Below are 12,272 nucleotides of genomic sequence, written 5' to 3' on the forward strand. Positions count from 1 at the left end.
CAGATAATACAGGGTTCCTGACTCCCACAAATTCAGTTTCAAAAATCCTATTGCAGATCCTGAAATCATTTCTCAGGATCCCAAGGGCATTAAGGCTTCTACTGCTAAAAATCCTACCCCTTTTGATTGAGATTCCAGGGCACTGGATAGATGGGGTAAGAAGGTTTACACTTCTGTAGCCTTGGCAATCAGGGCTTTAAACTGTCAATTTCATATGCTAAAATATCAACAACATATCATGGGAATGCTTAAACAGAAAATGATGTTAATTTCTGACTGTGTGGAAAATAAAGATTTACAGGATTTATTGCATTCAGCTGAACAAGTTGGAAAACATACTTTGCAATGTGGTTTTGATTCTTTGGAGGCCTCTTGCAGGGCTGCTGTAACTGGGTCTGTGCTAAGAAGACATGCTTGGCTCAAAGAGCAAAATCTCCCTGATCATGTTAAAGCAAAATTGTTGGATGCTCCTTTACAACAGGACCGTCTCTTTGGTAATAAGGCTGAAGAGTTTTAAAAAACATGGAAGATAAAATTTCTTACAAGTGCAACCTCCAAGATTTAGTAGGCACTGGCCTACTAAGAACTGGTCCTTTCCAGTTCCTTCGAGAGCCACTCAAGTCAAACCCAGACATTCCAAAGGCTCCAGGTTTCAGTCACAAGGGACTTTTAGAACAAAGCAATGGAGTGCCTCCTCCTCCAAATCTGGAAACAACAAGACACCTCCCTATGGTAAGCAGTCTCAATGACTTCCCTTTGCACTTACCAAGCACTTACCTTTTAGCCACCCTTTTGGGGGAAAACTGGCTCTTCATGCAAGAAACTGGCAACTTATAACCCAGGACAAAGGGGTTTTAAATATAGTATCCCAGGGATACAGATTTCATTTCCACACATTGCCAATTCCAAATGGATGGCCAGACCTGCCCCCAAATCAGTGGGCAGAGGCCCAAAAACAAGTACTGTCCCTCATGAACATGGGGGCTAGTCAACCAGTACCAGAAGAGGAAAAGGGACAAGGTTTCTATTCAAGACTTTTCCTGGTACCCAGAAAAGACAAATCATGGCGTCCAATTCTGGACTTATCTACTCTAAACACCTTTCTGGACATTCCAAAATTCAAAATGCTGACTCTTTACCAGTTACTTCCTATGCTAGGCAAAGATGCCTGGTTGGCAACTGTAGATTTAAAAGAAGCATACCTGCACATCCCAATCAGGGAATCTTGCAGAAGATACCTCCACTTCAAAGCAGGTTACTTGCTTTACCAGTTCTCTGCACTGACCTTTGGCTTATCTACTGCGCCCAGGGTCTTTACAAAGTGCCTGGCTCCAGTAATTGCTTTTTGCAGACAAATATTCAAATATATCCATACCTGGATGATTGCCTAATTCGGGCAGAAAACAAGGACACTCTTCTAAACCATCTAGCATTTGTAAAAAGGGTTCTAACTTGTCTAGGGTACGCTATAAACGAAAAGAAATCACAGCTGGCACCCTCTCAAAAAATTACATTCCTGGGTGCAAGCTTGAATACAACTGCCCGGATGGCTTTCCTTACACCAGAGAGAGAAATTCATTTGGAGACTTACTTCAAACAGGTGGCCACAAAAACCCGGCTTTCTGCAAGGCAAACACTGCAAGCAGTGGGGTTCATGGCCTCCTGCATTCTTCTAATTCAATATGCAAGACTGCATATGAGGAAACTTCAGTGGTATTTAAAAAGTCTATGGAGTCAGCATTGCCACAGCCTGGAAACAATGCTTCCTATCATACCTCGCCTGCAGAGGCCTGCCACCAAAACAAGGGACTGCCATTAACACCACCCCCTGCCGCCCAAGCCCTAACTACAGACGCATCAGACTATGCTTGGGGGGCACATCTGGCAGGGAAGTGCATTCAGGGCAAATGGAGCCCAAATTAAATGCACCTTCATATCAATCAAAAAGAAATGCTAGCTGTACAGAATGCACTGACAGCCTTCAAGGACTACCTTCATCCAGGACGATTAATGATAAAGACAGACAACACCACGGTTATGTGGTACATAAACAAGCAGGGGGGTATACACTCCTACCCCCTTTGCAGACTAGCCATGGCATTGTGGAACACTGGCTTGACCTATCAAATACAACTACAAGCGAAATTCCTGCCAGGAAAGCTGAATACTCTGGCAGATAAACTAAGCAGAAATCTCATGGACCCACACGAATGGAAACTGGAACCACGGATTTTCAACATGTTGATACGCAAATGGGGGAGTCCAGACATAGATCTTTTTGCCTCAGCCCAGAACTATCAGTTGGAAAAATTCTGCGCAAGAACTCAAAACAAAAAAGCCTGGAAAGTGGATGATCTATCCTTCAGCAAGAACTCAAAACAAAAAAGCCTGGAAAGTGGATGCTCTATCCTTCAGCTGGAAAAACCTATCAGTCTATGCCTTTCCCCCTCTGCATCTGCTCTCCAAAGTTCTACTAAATGTTAAACAGGACAAACCAAAAATGATTTTGATTGCTCCAGACTGGCCTCGCCAACACTGGTACCCACTCCTGCGCAATGTGTCACACCATCCACCGTGGCACCTGCCTCAGACACCTTATTTACTGTCTCAGCAGAACAACCAACTTGTGCACACTCAGCTCCAAACTTTGAATCTTGCAGCGTGGCTAATCACCTAAATTCACCCTTAGCATCCCTCAGCAAATCTATGATGGATGTCATTTTGGAGGCAAGAAGGCTTAGTACTAGAAAATCTTATGCTGACAAATGGAAAAGATTCTGTGTCTGGAATCAGTCACAAGGGATAAGCACAGCAGTGCCCAATATTCCGCAGATTTTACAATACTTAACTGAGATGCTTCACAAGGGGCCTGTCCTTTTATTCCATAAAAATCCATGGCATGCTTGGCTTAAGGAGCAGACCTTGCTAGACTGTCAAATCAAAATTACTAGATGCTCCTTTGAACAAGGACAATCTTTTTGGCACCAAAGCAGAAGAGGTTCTAAAAAAGATAGAAGAAAAAGCTAAATCTATGCAGACAGTCAAAGATTTCTTGCAAGTGCAGCCTCCTAGATTCAGCAGGCCGTGCCCCTTGAAACAGTGGTCCTTTCCAGCCCCATCAAGGCATTCCCGTACTAGACCCAGGGGAAGCAGACCCCCACAGACTACACTCTCAGGGTATGCAGAGATCTAAGCAATGGAGTGCCTCCACTTCAAAACCAGGGTGTGCTAAGCCACCCCTTTACGGAAAGAATTCACAATGACTTCTCAACTCCACTCCTCACCTCTGTCCAACTGCTTGTGTCCTTAGGAGGAAAACTTGCCCATCATGCAAAAAACTGGACCTCCATCACCAAAGACCAATGGGTCCTCAACCTTGTATCCCAGGGGTACAAATTTTACTTCCACTCACTGCCAACCCCAAAAGGGTTCCCAGACCGTCCTCCAAACCAGTGGGCAGAGGCACAAAACCAAGTTCAATCCCTGCTCTCCATAAGGGCAATTCAACCTATTCCTGCAGAATAGATAGGTCAAGGGTTCTACTCCAGACTTTTCCTGGTACCCAGAAAAGAGGGCACTTGGTGCCCAATCCTAGATCTTTCCATTCTAAACACCTTCCTGGTGGTACCAAAATTCAAAATGCTCACCCTTCAGTAGCTTCTTCATATGCTGTCCAAAGATGCCTGGTTAGCCACCCTAGACCTAAAAGAAGCCTATCTGCACATCCCTATCAGGAACTCGTGCAGGAAGTACCTACGTTTCAGGGCAGGATCTATGCATTATCAGTTCTCTGCACTTCCCTTTGGCTTATCCACTGCTCCCAGAGTTTTCACAAAATGCCTGGCTCCAGCCATTGCCTATTGCAGACAGAGAACATTTCAAATTTACCCATACTTGGATGACTGCCTGATTCAGGCAGTCAGGAACAGCTGCTGCAGCACCTGACATTTGTAAAGAACCTTCTAACCTCACTGGGGTACACTATCAACGAAAAGAAATCAAAACTTGTCCCCAGTCAAAAGATTGTATTCCTGGGAGCAAGCTTGGACACAGCATCCCAGATGGCATTCCTTACTCCAGAAAAACAAGCCTATCTGACAGGCTACTTCACTCAAAATGCCACCAGAACTCAGCTGTCCGCAAGGAAAATCCTGCAAGTCCTAGGGTTCATGGCCTCTTGCAACCTACTAATTCCATATGCCAGACTGCATATGAGGAAACTTCAGTGGTACTTAAAAAGTCTTTGGTGCCAACATTCTCAGGACCTGGAAACCTTCATACCTTGTCTAAGGACCGAGTTTCTTTGGTGGACAGCAGCATACAACCACAACAAGGGACTTCCCTTTACTCAACCCCACGCCGCCCAGACCCTAACCACAGATGCATCAGACTATGCCTGAGTGGTACACATGGACTACAAATGCATTCAGGGCCACTGGAGCCCAAGACAAATTCATCTGCACATCAACCAAAAAGAGATGCTAGCTGTTCAGCACGCTCTAACAGCTTTCAGATCCCTACTGTCTCCAATACCCCTGCTAATAAAAACAGACAACACCACAGTCATGTGGTGCATCAACACGCAGGGGGGAACCCACTCTTACCCACTCTGCAGGCTAGCCATGGCCCTGTGGAACACGGCCTTGGACATGCATATTCATCTGCAAACTCAATTCCTGCCAGGCAAACAAAACTCTCTGGCAGACAATTTAAACAGAAATTTCCTAGACCCACACGAGTGGCAATTAGAACCCAGCACCTTCAATCTTTTAATCCAGAAATGGGGGACCCCAGAGGTGGATCTCTTTACCTCCCCCTCCATTCACCAGCTTAGCAAATTCTGCAGCAGGACACCCCACAGCAGGGCCTGGAAAGTGGATGCCCTAGCCTTTCAGTGGGAAAACCTCTCAATCTATGCATTCCCCCCTCTGTCTCTTCTCTCAAGAATATTACTCAAGATAAGACGGGACAGACCAAGGACAATCCTGATTGTCCCAGACTGGCCACGCCAGCACTGGTACCCACTACTGCGCAGCCTGTCACCGGTGCCACCCTGGCACCTACCCCAGATCTCAACCCTCCTCACTCAGCAGGAGGGACAGATCTTGTATCCGCAACTGCAAACCCTGAATCTTGCAGCCTGGCTTATTTCTTGAACCCCCCCCCTCCAGTGACCAGCCTAAGCAAGCAGGTGCTGGACGTCATTCTTGAAGCCAGAGGGACCCAGTACAAGGAAGTCCTATTCTGATAAGTGGAAAAGGTATTGCTCCTGGATTCAATCTGAAGGAGAGGACACAGCACTGCCCTTCTTACCTCTAATCCTGGATTACCTAGCAGATCTACTCCACAGAGGCCTATCCTTCTCCTCCATTAAGATCCATGCCCCTGCCATCTCAGCTCATTACAACACTGAACCACCTCTCTTCTCTCACCCTCTCATCAAACAGTTCCTCAGAGGGGTAAACAACTTAACGCCACCAAGGAGAGCACCCACCCCAGCTCGGGACCTTAACCTTGTACTGGAAAAGCTCACGCTACCCCCCTTTCAACCTGCAGCGTCAACAGAGTTAAAATTCCTCTCTTGGAAAACAGCCTTGCTTCTGGCCATCATTTCAGCTAGAAGAGTGTCTGAGCTACAAGCACTTATGGCTGGGGAAACCTTTATTATTTTTCATGCTGACAGGGTCTCCCTCAGGACTAACCCTTCCTTTATGCCTAAAGTGGTGTCCAGTGTGGCTCTCAACCAGTCCATCCATTTGCCAACCTTCTTCCCTAATCTTCAAAATAAAGGGGAAAGGATCCTGCACTCCTTGGATGTGCACATACAGCTCAGATACTACCTGGGTAGGACTAAGCCCTTCAGGAAATCTGACCAGTTACTACTCAGTTTTGCACCAGGGGCAGAGGGCAAGGCCATTTCAAAACACACAGTTTCCAAATGGATAGCACACTTTTTCCATTTCTGATACAAACAGCATGGGAAACCAACCCCTCAGGGGGTCAGAACACATTCCACTAGGGCACCTTCTACCCCTACAGCATTCCTCGGGGGAGTCTCTACCCGGGACATTCTGGAAGTGGCTACCTGGAGTTCTGTACACACCTTCACCAAGCATTACCACCTGCCTATCTTTTCTAAATCCAGGGCGGGTTTTGCAACAGCAGTCCTGCAGGGCATATTAGCCAGCCCCAACTCTTCTTGACTGCCTCCACCCTTTCTTCAGCTTTGGGAATCAACCCAAGTGTGATGACTCCAACAATGAAACATGAAGAACGTAGTACAGTTGTGCACACTTACCATAAATGTAGATGTCTGAGTGTATTCACTGTTGCAGTCCTGGTTTCCCCTCCCTCCAGCCCCCTTGTCTCTCTCTCTCCTCTCTGTCTATTACTCACCCCTTACAGGGGTATTGGTATTTACTTTTTACTGGTGGTGTTTTTCCCACCATAGCTTAGCTCCCTATTTGCGGGCTCCTGACATTTGAGGCAAGAAAAACTGATGTAATGGTGTCGACGGCCTGTTTTTATACCCCTGACGATCTGACGTCAGCAACCGATGCAGAAATACTACGTCCCGGCTATTCGGGCCGACTGAGGGCTACTTGCAGGCAGATAACCCAAGTGTGATGACTGCAACAGTGAATACACTTGAACATCTACGTTTATGGTAAGTGTACACAATTGTACTTTTGTATGTTCTTGGCAACTTTGTAAGTGAGATTTTTGCCACCAATGAAGTTTGTATATGTGTATATCTTGCATACTTTTAGCTTCTTTAAGAATTAAAAGGCTGTCTGACTACTACATGAGATAATTGCTACATTGTCTCAGGATGCCCATATCTACCCTGGCCACAGAGGGATTAGGAAATTGCATATCCATGTTGTCAGGACTTGTATTAGTATTTGGCTGTTACGATTTAGGGATTTGTTTTTACTGGGGTCACCAGAATGGTGTCTAGGGTTAAGGCTACATGTTAGATAGTGCTATGGTCTGGTATTAGAGCTGTTCACTGCACTAACTAGCTGCCCCTAAGCCCAGCTCTGTGCAGAGCCTTTCTCTGTTCCAGGTTAAAGTCCTAAGTACTAGCTTTATAGATAAATTTTACAAACTAAACATTTGCTGCTATACTCAGCACTGCTAACTGCCGCTAGGGAGTGAACAGCTCTACATAAACGCACCTAGTTTGTAGTAGGCACAGAGAATTTTATTTTTTTTTATTAGCAAAAAGTTAATTAAATGCTTTTGCTGAGCTCTGTCGATGTGAGCACAAAGCTGCACAAATGCACCTAATTTTTTAGTAGATAGAAAAAAATAAAAATTAACTCTGTGCCATCTGGCCAATAAACAGCTGCAGTTTGAGCTCACCAGAGTGATTCCCAACTCAGGAGACCAGGTAAGCAACTTCTGCCACAAGATGGATGATCCCAGAATTTCTTAATGCAATAAGTAACTCTCTAAGCAAAAGTAGCTCTCTTAAATGCAGATTAACACCAAACAGCTAAGTCCATAAAAAGCCGTCTGGCTGATGAAATGATTTCACTTTAAGCCTCCCTGTGTGTTTCCCCAACTCAGACAAGTCATGCTTTCTCCTGCCACTAGAATTGCAGTTCCACTCTTCTTAATGCAAAAACAGACTTCATTTAACCACAAGTGAAAAAGGCACCAAGTAGCTACAACAAGTAATTTTTACTTTAAGTCCCCCCCCCCCCCATGTGCTTCCCAACTCAGACTGACCAGGCTACTTTTCTTTTGCCACTAGAATTGCAGTCCCATTCTTAATGTAAAACAAACTTCAGTTAGCAAAAAATGAAAAGGTATCAGAAGCAAGTCAAAGTAGCTGCAAAAACTAATTCTCACTTAAGCCTTCCTCTGTATAACCCAGCTCAGAGAGATCAGGCTACCTTTCTACTGCCACTAGAATTGCAGTCCCAGTTTTCTTAATGTAAAAACACACTTTAGGTTGCCAAAAGTGAAAAGGTACCAGAAACAAATCTAACAACTAGCTACAAGTAATTACAAGAAGGTTTGAAGGCAGACAAGCCTGCAATGGGGGAGCACATGAACTTTAAGGCAGTTCAAAGTACACTAACACTCTAGGGTTGCCACCTTTCATTGTGGCTAAAACCGGAATAAGGCGATACCACTTGTATCGCCTGTAATCCCGCCCATGCTCTGCCTTTTTTGTGATGTCACTGTGACGCCAACAAACAAAAACACCCTCTTTTTCCATTCCTGATGCCTGCTTTCAGCCGATTTTCTAGCCTTTTCTGTAAAAAAAAATAAAAAAAAAAAAAAACATAGTAAATCAGACGATTTAACAAACTCAGATAGTCTGTTTCCTTTTTTGAAACAGAATACCTGAGTTTGTACAGTGTTTTCCGGGCTATCTGAGAATCAGTTTTCTTTCCGGATAGTCTGGGGAAAAAATGGATAGGTGGCAACCCTAAAACAGTCTAAGGAAAGGGCCTTCCCAATTTTATCTGTCAGTACCTAGCAAGAAGAGCAGGAGAAATTAGACTGAGAGGAGCTTCTAGGGCTAGGTATGCATCATATGAGAGCAGAAGGATCTTCCAAGGCCAGATATACAGTAGGGTCAGGCATCTCAAAAGCCTCCATATTTAAAAGCAGAACAGAAAAAGGGTGGGAGGGTGAGGAACAGATTCAGAAGAGCAATAAAATGAGAGCCTCATCAGAAATGATTAAACATGTAGGCACAGCACAGAAACCACTTGAAAAGCACTGCAGCTATAAAAATGCCTTCAGTTAATAGCTGTAACTTCAGATAAAGGACAAACACAACAGGGAACACACAACCTATGTAAATGGTAAAATAAGTGCAGTATTTTAAATGTAGTTTAAATATACTTCATTGAATGCAAAATGTAGTCCAGTGCTTTGTTTTCAAGCTTCCAGCAGTCCGAAGAGTAAGATGGCTGACTGCTTCTATAATGTAAAATACATGTGGAGTCTGGGTTTAATTACCTCAAGTTCTGGTCACAAATCACACAACTGACCAAAGCTGGCTTTTTGTTTGAAGTTTGAAAAGTGACAGCAAAACAGAATTAGATGAGCAGTGCTAATAATCCACTTAAGAGCTCAATAAATAAATAAACAACAATGGGTACTGTTTGAAAAGTGACTAAAAAACATGGAATTAGGTAAGCATGCAATTTCAGAGCTCAGAGAAATAATGGATACTGTAAAACCCAAATCAATTTATAGCTGAAGCTTCAAATTCAGAAGAGAAGAGAGTAAAAATGCAGTAAAGAGAACTCATTCAGAATTGATTTAAACATCTAGGCACAGCACAGAAACCACTTGGAAAACATTGCAACTATAAAAATGCCTTCATTTAATAAATAGCTTTAACTTTAGATTCAGAATAAATACAGCAGGAAACACACAGAACTGATTTAAAATCATAAAATAAGTGCAGTTTTCAAATATAGTTTAAATGTTCTTCCGTGTGTGTAAATGTAGTTCACATGCTTTGTTTTCAAGCTTCTAATTTTCCAGTAGTCCCAAGACTTGTTTTGTAGTTAGCACTGTCTTAAACAATTCGCACCATACTTTCACCATCTTCTACCCAGTAATTTCCATGCTTTAATGGATATTCCATCATTTCCTGGTGTCTTTCTTAAGGTATGTTTGTTTAAAGCTACCTCTGTTTCTTGCTCAGAGATTCTTTAATATTTGCCTCTTGTTCCCTCATCTTTGGTAAACCTAATAGCTCTAGGAATTTCTGCATTTCTTACGCTCTGTCCCCTCCTTCTAGCTAATAGTATTCTTCTAAGACGCCTAATATTTGTGGGTTTAGTATAGCTTTATTTCCTGTTTTAGGATCATTTAGTTCATTTCTGGCTGTTTCATGCATATGTTGTCTCAGCCTTAAGACCATAGATCTGAGGAGCCTTGATGATGTCCCATGCCATGTACCTTGTATCACATCTCTTCGCATAAGTATTCTTCAATCCTGTAGATTTTGAACCTTCTGCCAGAATTCCAACAGTTCTCTTTCTGATTCATTTATTTCCTTCCTTGCCTTTCAACTACTGATCCGTTATTACCCCCTACAGAAGTCTTTCTGCTCCCTATGAGCTATTTATTTTGAAAGATTATTTTTCTAGACGTTTGATTTCCTCCTTTGTATCGGTTTTAAATATTTCTTATGCCTCAGCTGTCACTTCACTCATAGTTTTAGCTTACTCTGTCTTATCTGATCAGTATAGGTCTTCTGATTGTATGCTGGAAATCTTCAATACTTGCTCTCTGTAAGACCCTGCACACATTGTAATTCCACCTTTATGTATGCATCATCAGATATGATAATGGGTCACACTTCATTCCTAGCTCCTTGGTGTAGATGCTTTGCTGGTATATATTTTCTGTCAGTGCAAGGCGAGTTAAATGCAATAGAATAATAGAAGAATAAGTAAAACATGCTTGGGTAGTCCCCTTAGCTTGTACTATACATAAATCCACCAGTCCAGAAACTATATATATCTGTATTTACATCAGACTTCTTAAGGCACTGTAAAATCCAAGATGATCCCCATGGCCCGGAAAAGAGTTTGTCGAGCATGCAGCTTTCCAGAGTGCAGCACTTTTGACCATATTGCCCACCTCTCATAGGAATTCCTCCTGTCCAGTAAAGTCTAGTCATGGCAGCTTCTGCCCTTAAGACTGTAATACAGTGTGACCCTGGTAGATAGCTACTCATCCTTTCAGTCTTCTTTCTTCACCTGCTGTAATATTTCCCTGATCCTTCCTGCCACCTCTTCTAAACTTCTTCCTTGTCCTTGATCCCGATGTATCCCATATGATGTGGGGAGCATGGTGGCATAAAAGGTCGTGAATTCTTACAAGTCAATACTATGTGTAGCCTTTATCTGAAAAGCTGAAATGTGTAGTCAGAAGACAGAACCCAGTAACATGAGTTAAAATGCTGCAAAATTGTAACCACACTTTTTTGACGGTCCATGGTTTTTGCTCACTGTTCTGGGCATAATCTGCTGGAGAACCTGCTTTGCTTTGGAGGGTGTAAGACACAGAAAGAATGCTACGTATGGTAATTATTTATGCAAGGTTTAATATATACACTACATGCCTTAAAAGGAGTAACAGTAATTGTTTGACTTAAACATACTTCTTATTACTGTGTTAAACACAGCCTGAGTATCTTTGTCTTGCTATGTATAGTGCAAGTTGTAAAATGTAATATGCTCTTACTGTTTTTTTTTTCTTCGCCTTTTGCAGAGAGACAGAAATCGAGCTGAGCTTTTGGAATTTTTAAATTCAGCCTTGTAACAGAGGTGGAACCAGACCATTAATCTGATCATCTGTACCTCTGAAAATGTCATACCATTGGATTACAGTGTCTCCACAAATGTCAGTGAGCATAAAAAGAAATGTGTTAGAGCACTGAAAGCAGTGAAGTGGAATGAGAATGGAAAAGTGACCATGGCATGTTCCTGTCAGTAGAAAGAAACACTTTCTAAAAAGATTTCATTATAGCAGGAATTAGTATAAAACTTAGAAATTAAATTTGAATGCATTTTGTCTTGTCTGTAAACTTAAATTTCAAGGCAAATGCAATAACAGCTAGTTAATTGTTAGACCTCCTTAGTTAGAAGACAAGTCATTTTGTGCCATTGTGAGTATATAGTGGGTATTTTCAATGAGACCTGTTTCTAAACCAGTTTTTCTGTTGCCTCAGAAATTAAAATTTCAAAGAACAGATAGAAGGCAGGCATTTAGCACATGGATAGGCACTTAGCACTAAGAAGCGGTGTTGTACACAGTAAAGTACTCACAAATCAAAATTTTGGTCACTAGAGATATCTATGGCAATGTTTATATTTAAAAAAAAATGCATATATATGTATTTGTCTTTTACTTGATCCCTTTTCACCATTACAGTGGCTGTATCCTGCTTACATCCAAGGTATTTTCTGACTTTCATTGCTGATGCATCTATTCAAGCTGTTTTCATTCTGTCAAGGATACAGAGGCTCCCTAGGCATTGTTGTGCTGTGCAGTATTTAAGACCAAAGTCAAAGTGAACCATAGTTATGGTATGTATACTGCTTCTGCATTGTAAACATATGTCCATGGTGAAGAATCATGATGCTAAATTCTAGCAAACATATTGAGCTCGGTCTGTAATCCCCTTGCTTGTTTGCATGTAGCAGTGCTTCCTTTTGTTACCTGAGTGCTGGTGCAGGGTAGCAGATCTTCATCCTTGAGAATGTCTCCATTAAGATGACATC

General features: G+C 42.6%; 1 long non-coding RNA gene across 1 annotated transcript in view; it reads left to right on the top strand.

Moving 5' to 3' along the window:
* Positions 1-11,941, top strand: part of LOC122790283 — a 103,341-nt gene extending 91,400 nt beyond the window's left edge. The window contains exon 2 of the long non-coding RNA XR_006362977.1: positions 11,260-11,941. This is a non-coding gene — a long non-coding RNA (uncharacterized LOC122790283). The remainder of the gene's footprint in view (positions 1-11,259) is intronic.
* Positions 11,942-12,272: the final 331 nt, after the last annotated feature.

Source organism: Protopterus annectens, chromosome 1.part2 (genome assembly GCF_019279795.1).
Source record: "Protopterus annectens isolate FY-2018-M chromosome 1.part2, PAN1.0, whole genome shotgun sequence".
NCBI classification, from domain to species: Eukaryota; Metazoa; Chordata; order Ceratodontiformes; family Protopteridae; genus Protopterus; species Protopterus annectens.